This window comes from Anomaloglossus baeobatrachus, chromosome 3 (assembly GCF_048569485.1).
Source record: "Anomaloglossus baeobatrachus isolate aAnoBae1 chromosome 3, aAnoBae1.hap1, whole genome shotgun sequence".
Lineage (NCBI taxonomy): Eukaryota > Metazoa > Chordata > Amphibia > Anura > Aromobatidae > Anomaloglossus > Anomaloglossus baeobatrachus.
Window position 1 is genome coordinate 657,555,554 of NC_134355.1, and position 14,020 is coordinate 657,569,573.

Below are 14,020 nucleotides of genomic sequence, written 5' to 3' on the forward strand. Positions count from 1 at the left end.
AGCGATTTGCCCATGTCGCACAACCGACGGGGGTGGGTACGCACTCTAGCGATATCGGTAGCGAGATCGCAGTGTGTAAAGTACCCTTTAGTCTCTTACTGTTTGTAACTGTGACTTTGCAGTGTGTCTGACTTTGGTGTTCCTTGTCTATCTTAATCTGTGTTACCATCACACTCCTGCCTCTTCCTTCCCTGGGGGGGGTAACAGATCAGATCTGGTCAAGAGAGGACACAGACATCTCCACCATTAGGGGTAACACTGAGGTGAGGGACAGCATAGGAGTACCATGTCCCTCACCATCCTGCAGTCACATCATGACCCTGTGGCGCCCTGGACAAGCCAGGGGCCACAGGTAACAACACCCCCCCCCCAGCAGTTCACAGCAGGCATCCCCAGTGAGACCTGATTTCCTCCCTCGGGTTCAGACAGACACACCAGGTGGGCGAAGTCAGGCAGATGGAGACGCCCACCCAGGAGTCTAGCTGGTCTGAGGCAGGAAACAACGCAGACAAGTCCAGGCAGAGGAAGAGAGAGGAGGTCTGCAGAGAGGCAGACGCAGGCTGGGGCCTAGGTTGGAGCCTAGGTCCCTCGTGTAGCCAGTGAGGCAGACGGTAGTGGCCGTCTGCAGGAGCCGGGAAGACAGTCTTGGTGGAACCGTAGGTAGCCGGGACAGGGTAGTGGCCCGTCTGGTACCGAACCGGGGAGCCAGCTGGAAACCGGAGCACAGGAGGAGCGTACACGAAGGTGAAGGACAGGACTTACACTACCAACCTGGGGTCAGGGGAAAAACACTGCAGCCGTCTGTGGGACCCATCCATCCAGCCGTTTGTTTTACCGGAGACTTTGCATTCATCACTGGCTGAGTGAGTACCACCGTGCCGTGCGGCACAGCGCTGCCCCCGCGACCCTGCACCTCACCAGGCCCCGTAACCCGCCTGCCATCCATCCCTACCCCTCACCGGTCCCCGGGACAACAAACCCCCCTACCCACGGAGGGAAGAACCAACATCCAAGCTGCTCCCTGTCATCGCTCCCGGGATCCCCGTCCAGAGCAGCGGTGGTGTCACAACCTCACCACAACCGTGGTTGGCGTCACGGACAATATCCCTAAACCACATCACCCCCTTTCACTCACGGGCGAGGAACGCCACTCAAGTCCCCGGGATCCGGCCCACCGCTCGAGCCACCGAGCAGCAGCAACAGCAGTCGGACCCGAGCAGTGGGTGAGCGCAGCGTCCTCTCCTCCACTCGCGACAACTTGGCGTTACGAACAGGATCTTACCGCTCTGCCGTCTGGTAGAGGTGCGCCTTGTGACCGCCGGAGGTGTCCGGCCGAAAAACTTGAGAAGCCGCCATTTTGGGCGCGAAAAGTCCTTGCTCGAGCGTCTTCCCGAGCAGTGGAGGCGCGAAAGCCGAAACCGCGCCCCTGTAGAGGGGGAGCCGGAAAAAGACTAAGGGGGACGGATGGCGACTAGCTGCATGTGAACCGCGGCTGTGGAAGCAGGGACGCCAGGACTCTGCCAGTATTTGGTTCCTGGAGCACCGCTGCACGAAATGTCCCGTCCGTCCGGCACCGCTGAAACCTCAGTGCCCGCGGCCAACGCCCCGACCGACCTGTTACCCCTGTCACCGGTAGCGGAGCTCGCAGCGTCTGTGAGGGAGGGCCCAGACCTGGGGTCCCCAGGCCTTATCTTTGTCACCGCCCTGCCACCGGTCCCGGCTTCCATCCCAGCCGCACCGCCGATGACGACGGCCCCCGCAAGTCCGCCCGGCCGCGACGGAGATGACGACGGCTCCGGCAGTCCGCCCGGCCGCAACGGCAGCAAAGTACCCATCCCGTTAACAAATCTGGGCCCGTTCTTGGACTGGGGTCAAGGGGTGCTGCCCATTTTCTTAGGGGCAGCATCAGGGCCAGGTTGTTTGGGTGGGTGACTGAAGGACCCGTTCCGTTGTTCTTATTAAAAGTGTATTGTTGTTGCAACGGTTGAGGTGATATGCCTCCCGTAAGGAGAGTTGTATGAAGAAAAAAAAAATGCATGTGTGAAAATGTTTAAAAAAAAAAATGTTTTATTCTTTTTCAGTTTGTGAAAATAAAACCGGTGATGGACGGGCAGCCCGCGGACGGTCTGCATTTTACTAAGGGGGAATGTGGCGCCCTGGACAAGCCAGGGGCCACAGGTAACAACACACACACAACCCCACCCCCCAGCAGTTCACAGCAGGCATCCCCAGTGAGACCTGATTTCCTCCCTCGGGTTCAGACAGACACACCAGGTGGGCGGAGTCAGGCAGATGGAGACGCCCACCCAGGAGTCTAGCTGGTCTGAGGCAGGAAACAACGCAGACAAGTCCAGGCAGAGGAAGAGAGAGGAGGTCTGCAGAGAGGCAGACGCAGACTGGGGCCTAGGTTGGAGCCTAGGTCCCTCGTGTAGCCAGTGAGGCAGACGGTAGTGGCCGTCTGCAGGAGCCGGGAAGACAGTCTTGGTGGAACCGTAGGTAGCCGGGACAGGGTAGTGGCCCGTCTGGTACCGAACCGGGGAGCCAGCTGGAAACCGGAGCACAGGAGGAGCGTACACGAAGGTGAAGGAAAGGACTTACACTACCAACCTGGGGTCAGGGGAAAAACACTGCAGCCGTCTGTGGGACCCATCCATCCAGCCGTTTGTTTTACCGGAGACTTTGCATTCATCATTGGCTGAGTGAGTACCACCGTGCCGTGCGGCACAGTGCTGCCCCCGCGACCCTGCACCTCACCAGGCCCCGTAACCCGCCTGCCATCCATCCCTACCCCTCACCGGTCCCCGGGACAACCAACCCCCCTACCCACGGAGGGAAGAACCAACATCCAAGCTGCTCCCTGTCATCGCTCCCGGGATCCCCGTCCAGAGCAGCGGTGGTGTCACAACCTCACCACAACCGTGGTTGGCGTCACGGACAATATCCCTAAACCACACCACCCCCTTTCACTCACGGGTGAGGAACACCACTCGAGTCCCCGGGATCCGGCCCACCGCTCGAGCCACCGAGCAGCAGCAACAGCAGCCGGACCCGAGCAGTGGGTGAGCGCAGCGTCCCCTCCTCCGCCCGCGACAACCCTCTAATAATTAAAAAAAAAACCACATGATGCGCAGAGGTGTCCATAGCCTTTAAATTTGGTAAAAACAATGGACCCCAGTCTGACACTGTATGGGGGCTCGGGATGACCACCCAGAATTGTACCTGATCATCCAGAAATCTGCTGTAGCTCATCAGATACATGAAGTTCTGCCTCTGTCTTTCCCAGCAGTTGGAGGTATCATCATAATAACATCCTGTTTATTAATTTCCTTCAGTCGACAGCCGGACCCTGTATTACTGAGCACTGTCTCTGTGGTCCCGGAATATGTGTGAGGTCTTCCTAATTTAGTGTTATAAAAGACACGGTGTAAATCCTTTCGAGATCTGCACCATCCCTCTAAATTGCCTGTTTAGCCTCCTCAGAAGCCATTATGTGATTGGCAGCGAATGTTGATCAAAGCGATGCGAGTACAGTTCTGCCTTCTTTATTTTCATGTTCCTAATTCTGTAGAAAATGCCGCTGAAAGATCTCCTTTATGAGATAGTTCTGCAGTTTGCTTCCAGTTTTCAGAAAGCTCTCTGTTATACAGATTTGATATTTCGCCTCGTTCCTTCCCCAGACGGCCGGTCTGCTCCCAGCCACTTTAATTTGTCTGGGATGAAATAACTTAAAGATGTTTTGACTTGGCCTTGATTAGAGAGAACATATATATTGGTTAATTAAAGTCTCCTATAGTCAGGGGTGCTGCTGTCCTGCACGCGGGTTCGGAGCCTTTTGAGTTTTGCCAGGTGTGTTTAGAACAAGTGGGGGGGAATTTCTACAAATACGCCACTCCGCCATGACGTCCGCAATTTAAAGAAAAAAAAATCATGTTTGCGATTCAACCTGCTGGAAAACATACAGATTCCAAAAGACCGTGTCCTGAGATTCCTGGGAGAGATAATGCCAGGTCTATCTGACGGAAAAGTGAAGGTGCAGATGGTCCAACTAATGCCGAGACTAAAGAAAATGCCGAGACTAAAGAAAATGGAAAGACCTAAGATTATGTATATACTAGCTGTAGTACCCGGCGTTGCCCGGGATAGTAACTGTCTCTCTCCTATTCTCCCTCTCTCCCACTCTGTCTGTCTCCCTCTCTGTCTCTGTCTGCCTCCCTCTCTCTTTGTATCTGTGTGTGTGTGTGTGTGTCTCTGTGTGTCTGTCTCTGTGTGTCTCTGTCTCTGTGTCTATCTATTTCTTTGTCTGTGTGTCTCTGTCTCTGTGTGTTTGTCTCTGTGTGTCTGTCTGTGTCTCTGTGTATGTCTCTGTCTCTGTGTTTCTCTGTGTATGTGTCTCTGTCTCTGTGTGTCTCTGTGTATGTGTCTTTGTCTGTGTGTGTCTCTGTGTATGTGTCTTTGTCTCTGTGTGTCTCTGTGTATGTGTCTCTGTCTCTGCGTGTCTCTGTGTATGTGTCTCTGTCTCTGTGTGTCTCTCTCTTTGTGTTTGTGTGTTACTGTATGTGTGTCTCTGTGTGTCTGTCTCTGTGTCTGTCTCTGTGTGTCTCTGTCTCTCTGTGTCTCTGTTTGTGTGTGTCTGTCTCTGCCAAAATCATATTACCTCACACATAAGCTTCTTATACTAAAAATGTCCTTCGTTGCCTATAGCGACCAATCACAGCTCCTATTAATGACCTGTAGCTTCCATCTGCATTGACTTTAATGAAAGCAGGTTTTTTGGCAAATAACTGTAAAGTGTGGAGTTAAAATTTCCCCTCAAAGCATAGTTTACGATGCTCACATGGGGTCTCTGTGAAAAATGTGTTGATTGTAAATGCAACAGTGCGGATTCCTTTAGCGGATACACACACACACACACACACACACACATGCACCCAGCTTTATATATATATATATATATATATATATATATATACGGTATATATATATATATATATATATATATATATATATATATATATATATATATATATATAAAAATGTATTTTATATTTTTTTGTATGCTCAAAAAAAAAAGAAAAATTGCTTAACTTATCCAAATCTGAAATTACAAAGTTAATTAATGACAACCATATGCGAGAAAATTAAAAAAATAGAGAAATAAATAATAATTATAATTACCACAAAAGTAAAAAAAAACAAATATGAAAAAGTAAAAATAAATAAAGCAATAGAAAAAGTTAAAAATACAATGGTGATACCCTGATGAAGGAACGTCGAAACACGCGTTGGGGTGGGTGTTCAGCATGGTCTCGTATGGGTGCCTCCATCTATCAGGTAATCCTTTGTGCTCTTTATTTATTATGATGCTTTCATATTTTCAACTTCAGCTGTATTGCATTGCTCTGTAGCATTGACTTATATATGCTCTTCCTGACACTGTCTTGCACCTTACAGCAGTTATATATGCAATATGAGTTGGTATAGTGCTACCCAATAACGTATATTTAGTTGCAATAGGACCTTTTATATGCTGCATTGCGCTAGTTTCTTATGCCTTTACGTGCAATAGGCTCCTCCATATACTGCAGTGTATTAGTTTAAGTGCAATAGAAACTTTCTGATGTGCAATAGGCCTTAATTTCTGCTGCATTCAATTGTTTATGGTGCAATAGATATAGTGATCCCCAGACATAACTAAATGATGTGCAATCATTTATATTAAAGTTATTTATACCTATTGGTATTTAGTTAAATGAATAACATACCTGCACTCTATTACATATTTATATATATATATATATATATATATATATATATATATGTATATTTTTATATATATATATATATATATATATGTATATATATATAAAAATATATATATATATATATATATATATACTGTATATATAAATATACACACATATACTGTGTGTACCATATATATATTTTTTTACTTTTTTTTACCTTGTGTGCCTCTGTATGTATTCACTTGCATATATGCACCTTACTATTTATCGGTTATCTTTTTATTTACTAATTGCCCCTGTGCTCAGGAATGCAGCTTATGTTCTTGTGTACATTATGTCTTTCACGTGTGCGCTCCATTTTTCTCCGCATGCCCTTGTAGGATTTTTTGTTGTTGTCGCTGTACCCTATATTATCAATTCTGCATAATTTTTTTTAATTGATAATAAAACCTTCATAATTTTAGACCATATCTCGGTTTTTCTCCTTTTTCCTTTTCGTTGTACACAATTTCACCGAGGGTCTATTACATTGTCCGGCATGTACACATCCCCTTACAAGTAAATAGATTAAATTATTTATATATTTTAATTATTGGTGATATCTTTGTATGTTTTTTGTACCCCCGGATTTAGGGGGGGCCAAAGGGGCCCGGGCCCTGAGCCACCCACCAAGTGGGGGCCTCCCACCAATATAGGGATAAATATCTGAAATCCTGTAAAATACACGTCTCTTTGCTGTGAACCGTTTCTAATGATAAAGAAAATTTAACAAAAGAGAAACTATTGAAAGTGCAGGGACCTGGCTACGGTCCTTCATCTCAGTGGCTGGCACAGAGTCATGGCACCTGCGTCTGCATCCACTGCCCTGGCTAGCCAGACTTCCTTAGTACCTGCACCTAATGCTTAGCTTATGGCATTCAGTAGCCTTCTCCAACCACAACAGAAGCTTCTAGGACAGTGATCGCGAACCTATGGCACTCGTGCCAGATAGAGCACACAGAGCCCTTTCTGTCGGTACACGTGCTGTCGCCTCATTCAGCCACTTTGAACTGTCAGTGTGATTCTGCCGGCAGTTCAAAGTTGTGTTGGAGCAGAGCAAGAGGAGACATTTCTCCTCGCTCTGACACTCCTGCTCTCCTAGGCCGCAGGCCTGTTTCCTAGGAGCCGGCATAATGACGACTGGTGGCAGTGCAGGAACTGAGGACCCGACCCAGCGGCGCGCAGCAGTGGAGTGGGTGCTGGAAGGTGAAGTTTTTGGTTTTTTTTAAACTGTTTGCGGCAGCGGCTGTGTCAAGGTGGAGGTAAACATGGCAGCATGGGGGAAATATGGCAGTATGGGGGAAAACATTGCAGCAAGGGGGAAACATGGCAGTATGGGGAAAACATGGCAGTATGGGGGAAAACATGGCAGTATTGGGGAAACATGGAAGGATGGGGGAAACATGGAAGAATGGGGGAAACATGGAAGAATGGGGGAAACATGGAATGATGGGGGAAAATTGAAGGATGGGGAAAATAGAAGGATGGGAGGAAACATGGAAGGAGGGGAGGAAATATGGAAGGATGGGGGAAACATGGAAGGATTGGGAAACATGGAAGGATGGGGGAAAACATGGAAGGATGGGGAAACATGGAAGAATGGGGGAAACATGGAAGGTTGGGGGAAACATGGAAGGATGGGGGAAACATGGCAGTATGGGGGAAACATGGCAGTGTGGGGGGAAACATGGCAGTGTGGGGGAAAACATGGCAGTGTGGGGGAAAACATGGCAGTATGGGGGAAAACATGGAATGATGGGGAAAACATGGAAGAATGGGGGAAACATGGAAGGATAGGGGACACATGGAAGGATGGGGAAACATGCAAGGATGGGGAAAACATGGCAGCATGGGGGAAAACATGCAAGGATGAATGGGGGAAAACATGGCAGGATTTGGGAAAACATGGCAGGATGGGGGAAATCATGCCAGGATGGTGGTACATTTGACAGGATGGGAGTACATTTACCAAGATGGGGTAACATGCCAGGATGGGGTACATTTTCCAGGAAGGGGGTCATTTACCAGGATGGGGTACATTTACCAGGAAGGAGGATATTTACTAGCATGGGGGAACATGCCAGGATGGGGTACATTTGGCTATCATGAGAATCGAGTCAGATATACTGCGTGAATTGGACTTTAGTGACATCATTAGTGATTTTGCAGCACGAAAATCAAGGAAAGTGCCTGGATTGTAAAAAATGACTGATTTTACCTGAATGACTCTGCGTAAATGATATTTGTAAATAAATTTGCGTTCATTTCATTTTGTATTACACATTGCAACACCTTGAAAAGTGGGCCTCCCTCCAAAATGGGTCCTGGGCCACCCACCGCCTAAATCCAGTCCTCTTTTTTTTGTATTGACAAATCCTATATGTGTTCACATTGAAAAGAGAAAGAAGAGCCAGCGTGATCTGAGAGTGGCATGCATCATATAAAAGTGCAAATTCACGGATTTTTTGTGGTTGAAGTTATGCTACATTGGTCTGGTGGCTGGTCACCACCATGCTATGAGCGCCTGACTTTGGTTTGCAATATATCTTCCTCCTGTTGGTAGCTGTTCACATTCAGTTGCCTCACCTTTTTCCACAGGCAATGCTAAATAGTTAGGTCTGGTCCGCCTTTATGGTTGCTGGTCTGGCACTGGGAGGGTCAGTTCTGATATTGTCCTGGTGTGTGTGGCGTCTGCGGCACATGCTGGGACCTGGGCTGGCCTTTTATCCGCAGTTGCCTCTTTTTGCGACATGGAAGCTGTTATATACAGGTTACAGGTATGTGTGCTCCATTATGGTTCTGCTTTTAATTTTTTATCTAGAAGCCGCTTGGCACAAGAAATGCATAATATAGAGTAGGACCCGCCTATTGAGATTGCCGTGACGTTGGCAGGGGTGGCTCAAAGAATTGATCAATTATTTGCTAAAAATTTCATTTTGTATTATAGTACAGTTGGAATAAGTCCGTGAATTTGCATTTTTATATGATGCTTGCCGCTCTCAGATCCTGTTGGCTTTTCTTTCTGTGTTCACATTGTAGCCTGTGTTCACATTTTAGGCTGTGTTCAAATTGTAGGTTTTGCTCCAGTCGTAGGCCGTGTTTCCATTGTAGGCTATGTTCCTATTATAGGCTGTGTTCATATTATAGACTGGGTTCCCATTGTAGGCTGGGCTCCCATTATAGGCTGTGTTCCCATTATAGGCTGTGTTCCCATTGTAGGCTGTGTTCCCATTGTAGGCTGTGTTCCCATTGTAGGCTGTGTTCCCATTATAGGCTGTGTTCCCATTATAAGCTGTGTTCCCATTGTAGGCTGTGTTCCCATTGTAGGCTGTGTTCCCATTGTAGGCTGTGTTCCCATTGTAGGTTTTGGTCTCATCATAGGCTATGTTCACAATGTAGGCTGTGTTCCCATGGTAGGCTGTTTTCCCATTGTAGGCTGTGTTCCCATTGTAGGCTGTGTTCCCATTGTAGGCTGTGTTCCCATTATAGGCTGTGTTCCCATTATAGGCTGTGTTCCCATTATAGGCTGTGTTCCCATTATAGGCTGTGTTCACATTGAAGGTTTTGGTAGTGTCGCGGGCGGAGGGGGGGGACGCCGCGCTCTCCCTCTGCTCGGGTCCGGCTGCCGCGGCTGCTGCGGCCTGCTGCTGCTCGGTGGCTCGAGCGATGGGCCGGATCCCGGGGATTTGAGCGGCGCTCCTCGCCCGTGAGTGAAAGGGGATTGGGTTTTCGGATAGTTTATTGTCCGTGACACCACCCACGGTTGTGGTGATTAAGTGGACACCACCGCTGCTCTGTCTGGGGAGCCCGGGAGTGATGGTACGGAGCAGCCAGTTGTTGATTTGCCCCTCCGTGGGTAGGGGTTTTGGTGATCCCGGGGCCCAGTGATGGGGTTGGTATGGTGGACAGGCGGGTATGGGGCCTGTGAAGGTGCAGGGGCGCAGGGGCAGCGCTGTGCCGCACGTCACGGAGGTACTCACTCAGCCAGTAAACACGACACAGTTCTCGGTAAACAAACGGCTGGTTGGACGGGTCCCTCGGATGGTTACGGTGCTGCGGTTCCCTGCAGTTAGCGGTGACAGTCTCTTCCTTGCACCTATGTAAAGTCTCTTGGTAGCGATGGGTCCCCACCGGTTACCCGCTCCCTGGTTTGGATATGGGCCGGAGGAGCCCCTCTCTTGCCCGCAGGCGCTGGCCCTGGGAAACTGGTGCCTTGGCGGTGGCGGTGTCTCCCCTTAACGGTCGGACTGTTGCCTTCAATCGGGACTTGGTTGTTAGGAGACAGAGGTCCCCTTCACTGACGGATTTGGCAAATTATGGCAACTCCTAGCCTTGCCGGGATCCGAAAGGCCCCTGCCCTGGTGCTGACTGTTCTTCGTATACTGCTCCAGTACCGCCGGGTCACCATCCGTCCGCGGTCCTTCCAGCAACCTCCAAACAGTCCCCCTGCAGACTATCACCGCCGTCTGCTGACCTTGCTGTCTCAGTCCGGGGCACACACCCGGACCAACTTCAGGCTTTCTTAACTGTTCCTTTTTACTTCTTCACTCAAGCTCCTCTACCACTTCACCTCCTTCTACTTTCACTTCCTAAACTGTACTGTTTACTCCTTCACTTCTCTAGCTTAACTGCCTGGTTCTCCCGCCTCCAGGGCTGTGAACTCATCGGTGGGCGGAGCCAACCGCCTGGCCCACCCCCTGGTGTGGACATCAGCCCCTGGAGGAAGGCAACAAGGATTTTAGGTTAGCTTAGATGTACCTGCCGGGATTGTGGGGTGCATGTGATGTTGTGACCTGTGACCCCTTGCTTGCCCAGGGCGTCACATTCCCCCTTAGCAAAACGCAGACCGTCCTCGGGCTGCCCATCCAACACCGGTTTTATTTTCCTTTTGTTTTTCTGTAAAGATAAAACGGTAACATATATACAAGTTATGACATCATCCCACATCGGGAGGTTCGGTTCTTAAACGTTGCAAACATTAATTAAAACGGTTAACGGTTATGGTCTCCGCTCTCTCCCACCCAAGTAACCTGGCCCTGATGCTGCCCCTAAAACCCAGGCAGCACCCCTTGCCCCCAGTCCAGCACAAGTTACCCGAGCGGGATCTGTCCTTCCCCTCCAGAGGGTAGCCACCGGTTCCTGTGGTGGCTGGGCCCCAGCCTGCTCTGCTGTGGGCCCTCCCTCCAACCTGTGTAGGCCAGTATGCTGGGAAGTCACCCATCACAGTGTGGATCACCTCTTCTGCCTTCTCTGCTGGTGGAGGAACTGGTACTTCAGCCATCGCCCTCAATGCTGGTGGGCACCTTTTCAGATGGTCCCGGGAAACCGTGGCCAAGGTGCCCCCTTGGTCACGACTGATCTGGTAGGCCTTTCCATCTTCCCATCCTGTGGGTTGGATGACGTATGGGATTTGTTCCCATTGATCATCCAGATTGTGGGTTTTCCTCTTCCGCTTTAACACCACATCTCCAGGCTGGAAAGGGCCCGCAGACGCTTTCTGATTGAAGCGCTGCTCCTGTTGTTCTCGACTCCGACTTAGGTTCTTCTCCACATACTCCTGAATCTGTCGGTACTGCACCCTCCGCCGGGTATCCCATTCAGCCATTGAGGGGAGTGTCTCTGGGGCTTCCAGTCCCATTTCCAGGTCCACCGGCAGTCGGCCAGGCTGAGCCCTCATCAGATACGCTGGTGTGCACTTCGTTGAGCTAGACGGGATATTGTTGTACATATCGACCAAGTCGGGCAGCTTCTCCGGCCACAGGTTCCGCTCCTCCAACGGCAACGTTTTGAGGAGGCCAAGGACCAGATGGTTCATCTTCTCACACATACCGTTGGTCTGGGCATGGTAAGGTGTGGTCCGGATCTTCTTGCAGCCGTACAGCTGACAGAACTCATGGAACACCTCCGCCTCAAAGGCTGGACCTTGGTCGGTAAGCACCTTCTCGGGGTATCCATGGGGTCGACAGAAGTAAGCTTGGAACGCTCTAGCGGCGGTACGGCCGGTTAAGTCCTTGACCGGGACAACCACCATGAACCGGGAGTAATGATCTACTATGGTCAGAGCGTAAGTGTACCCACTTCGGCTGGGGGTGAGCTTTACATGGTCCAAGGCGACCAGCTCCAGCGGTTGGTGTGTAACGATCGGGCGTAGGGGGGCCTTCTGGCTGGCTTCATCCTTCCTCCTCAACGTACAAGGACCGCACTCTCGACACCAGGCCTCCACAGACTCCCGCATCCCACTCCAATAGAACCGCTCCCTCAACAGCATCTCCAGCTTCTTCCACCCGAAGTGGCTGGCACCATCATGGTACGCCTGCAGAACAGTGGGTACATCAGCTTGGGGAATAACCAACTGGCGGATTTTCTCATGGGTCTTCGGGTTGATCAGCTCACGGTACAATCTCCCCTGATGTAGACACAGCCGGGTCCGTTCCTTCCACAAGCGTTGGGCTTCAGCTGGGGCGGCAGGGTTCATCCCAGCAGCGCCTCGCTCCACCAGGGTCTTGACGAGGCGGACAGCGGGCGCCTGATTTTGAGCTTCCTGCCACTCCTGACTGGGCAGCGGATCCAGGTTCACCCGTTGTTGGTGGACATGTACCTTCTCAGTTGGTGGCCGGTGGAATGCAGGCAACTCGATCTCCTCGAGGTCATCATCCTCGCACCCACCTTCTGACAAGTGGGGCATCTGAGAGAGGGCATCAGCATTAATGTTGACACGACCGGCCCTGTATTTGATGGTGAAGTCATAGTTGGCTAGTCTGGTCACCCACCGCTGCTCCAACGCGCCCAGCTTGGCCGTGTCCAGGTGAGTCAACGGATTGTTATCCGTGAAAGCGGTGAATTTTGCTGCGGCCAAGTAGTGGCGGAACCGCTCGGTGATAGCCCACACCAGTGCCAGGAGCTCGAGCTTGAAGGAGCTGTAGTTCTCAGGGTTCCTTTCAGTCGGCCGGAGTTTTCGACTAGCATAGGCAATCACCTTCTCCTTTCCTTCCTAGACCTGGGACAGGACTGCCCCCAAACTCACATTGCTGGCGTCTGTGTAGAGGATGAATGGGCAGCCGTAGTCAGGGTACGCTAGGACCTCTTCTCCAGTCAAGGCCGCCTTCAGCTGACGGAAGGATTCCTCATGCCTGTCTTCCCACACCAGTGGGGCTCCGATGGGTCTACCGCCTTTGGTCTGTCCCACGAGGAGGTCTTGCATGGGAGCAGCCATCTTCGTGTACCCCTTAATAAAGCGCCGGTAGTATCCCACCAGACCCAAAAACTGCCTTACTTCCTTCACGGTGGTTGGTCTTGGCCAGTCCTGGATGGCAGTGATCTTCTCAGGGTCGGGGGCGACACCTTCCGCACTCACCACATGCCCCAGGTACTGCACTCTGGGCTTCAGCAGGTGGCACTTGGAGGGCTTCAACTTCATCCTGTATTTGGCAAGGGACGCGAACACCTCGGCTAGGTGCTCCAGATGGGCTTCATACGTCTGAGAGTACACAATCACATCATCCAGGTATAACAGGACGGTCTCGAAGTTCAGATGTCCCAGACAGCACTCCATCAGCCGTTGGAAGGTTCCAGGGGCATTGCACAGCCCAAACGGCATACTATTGAATTCACAGAGCCCCATTGGGGTGGTGAAGGCGGTTTTCTCCCGGTCTTCCGGGGCCACTGCCACTTGCCAGTACCCACTGGTAAGGTCAAGGGTAGAGAAGTAATTTGCGGTTCTCAGTGCGGCCAAAGACTCTTCAATACGGGGCAGAGGGTAGGCATCTTTATGTGTTATCTGATTAATCTTCCGGTAGTCCACACACATCCGCATGGTACCATCCTTCTTCTTGACCAGTACCAACGGAGCGGCCCAGGGACTACAGCTGTCCCGAATAACCCCTGCCTCCTTCATATTCCTCAACATATCTTTGGCACACTGGTAATGTGCAGGGGGAATAGGCCTGTACCTCTCTTTGATAGGGGGGTGTTCACCGGTGGGGATGTGGTGTTGGACCCCTTTGATCTGCCCAAAGTCTAGTGGATGTTTGCTGAAAACTTGTTCATACTCCCGCACCACCCTGTATACCCCTGCTTTGTGATGTGTAGGGGTATCATCAGTGCCCACGTGTAGCTGTTGGTGCCACTCATTTATCTCCCCTTGAGGCGGGGGAGTGCTGGTAGTAGGTGGGGAGACTGAGGGAATGGCCTCGTGGATGGTGTGGGGATCCAGGGTGAGCAGCTTGGCAATGGTGGCA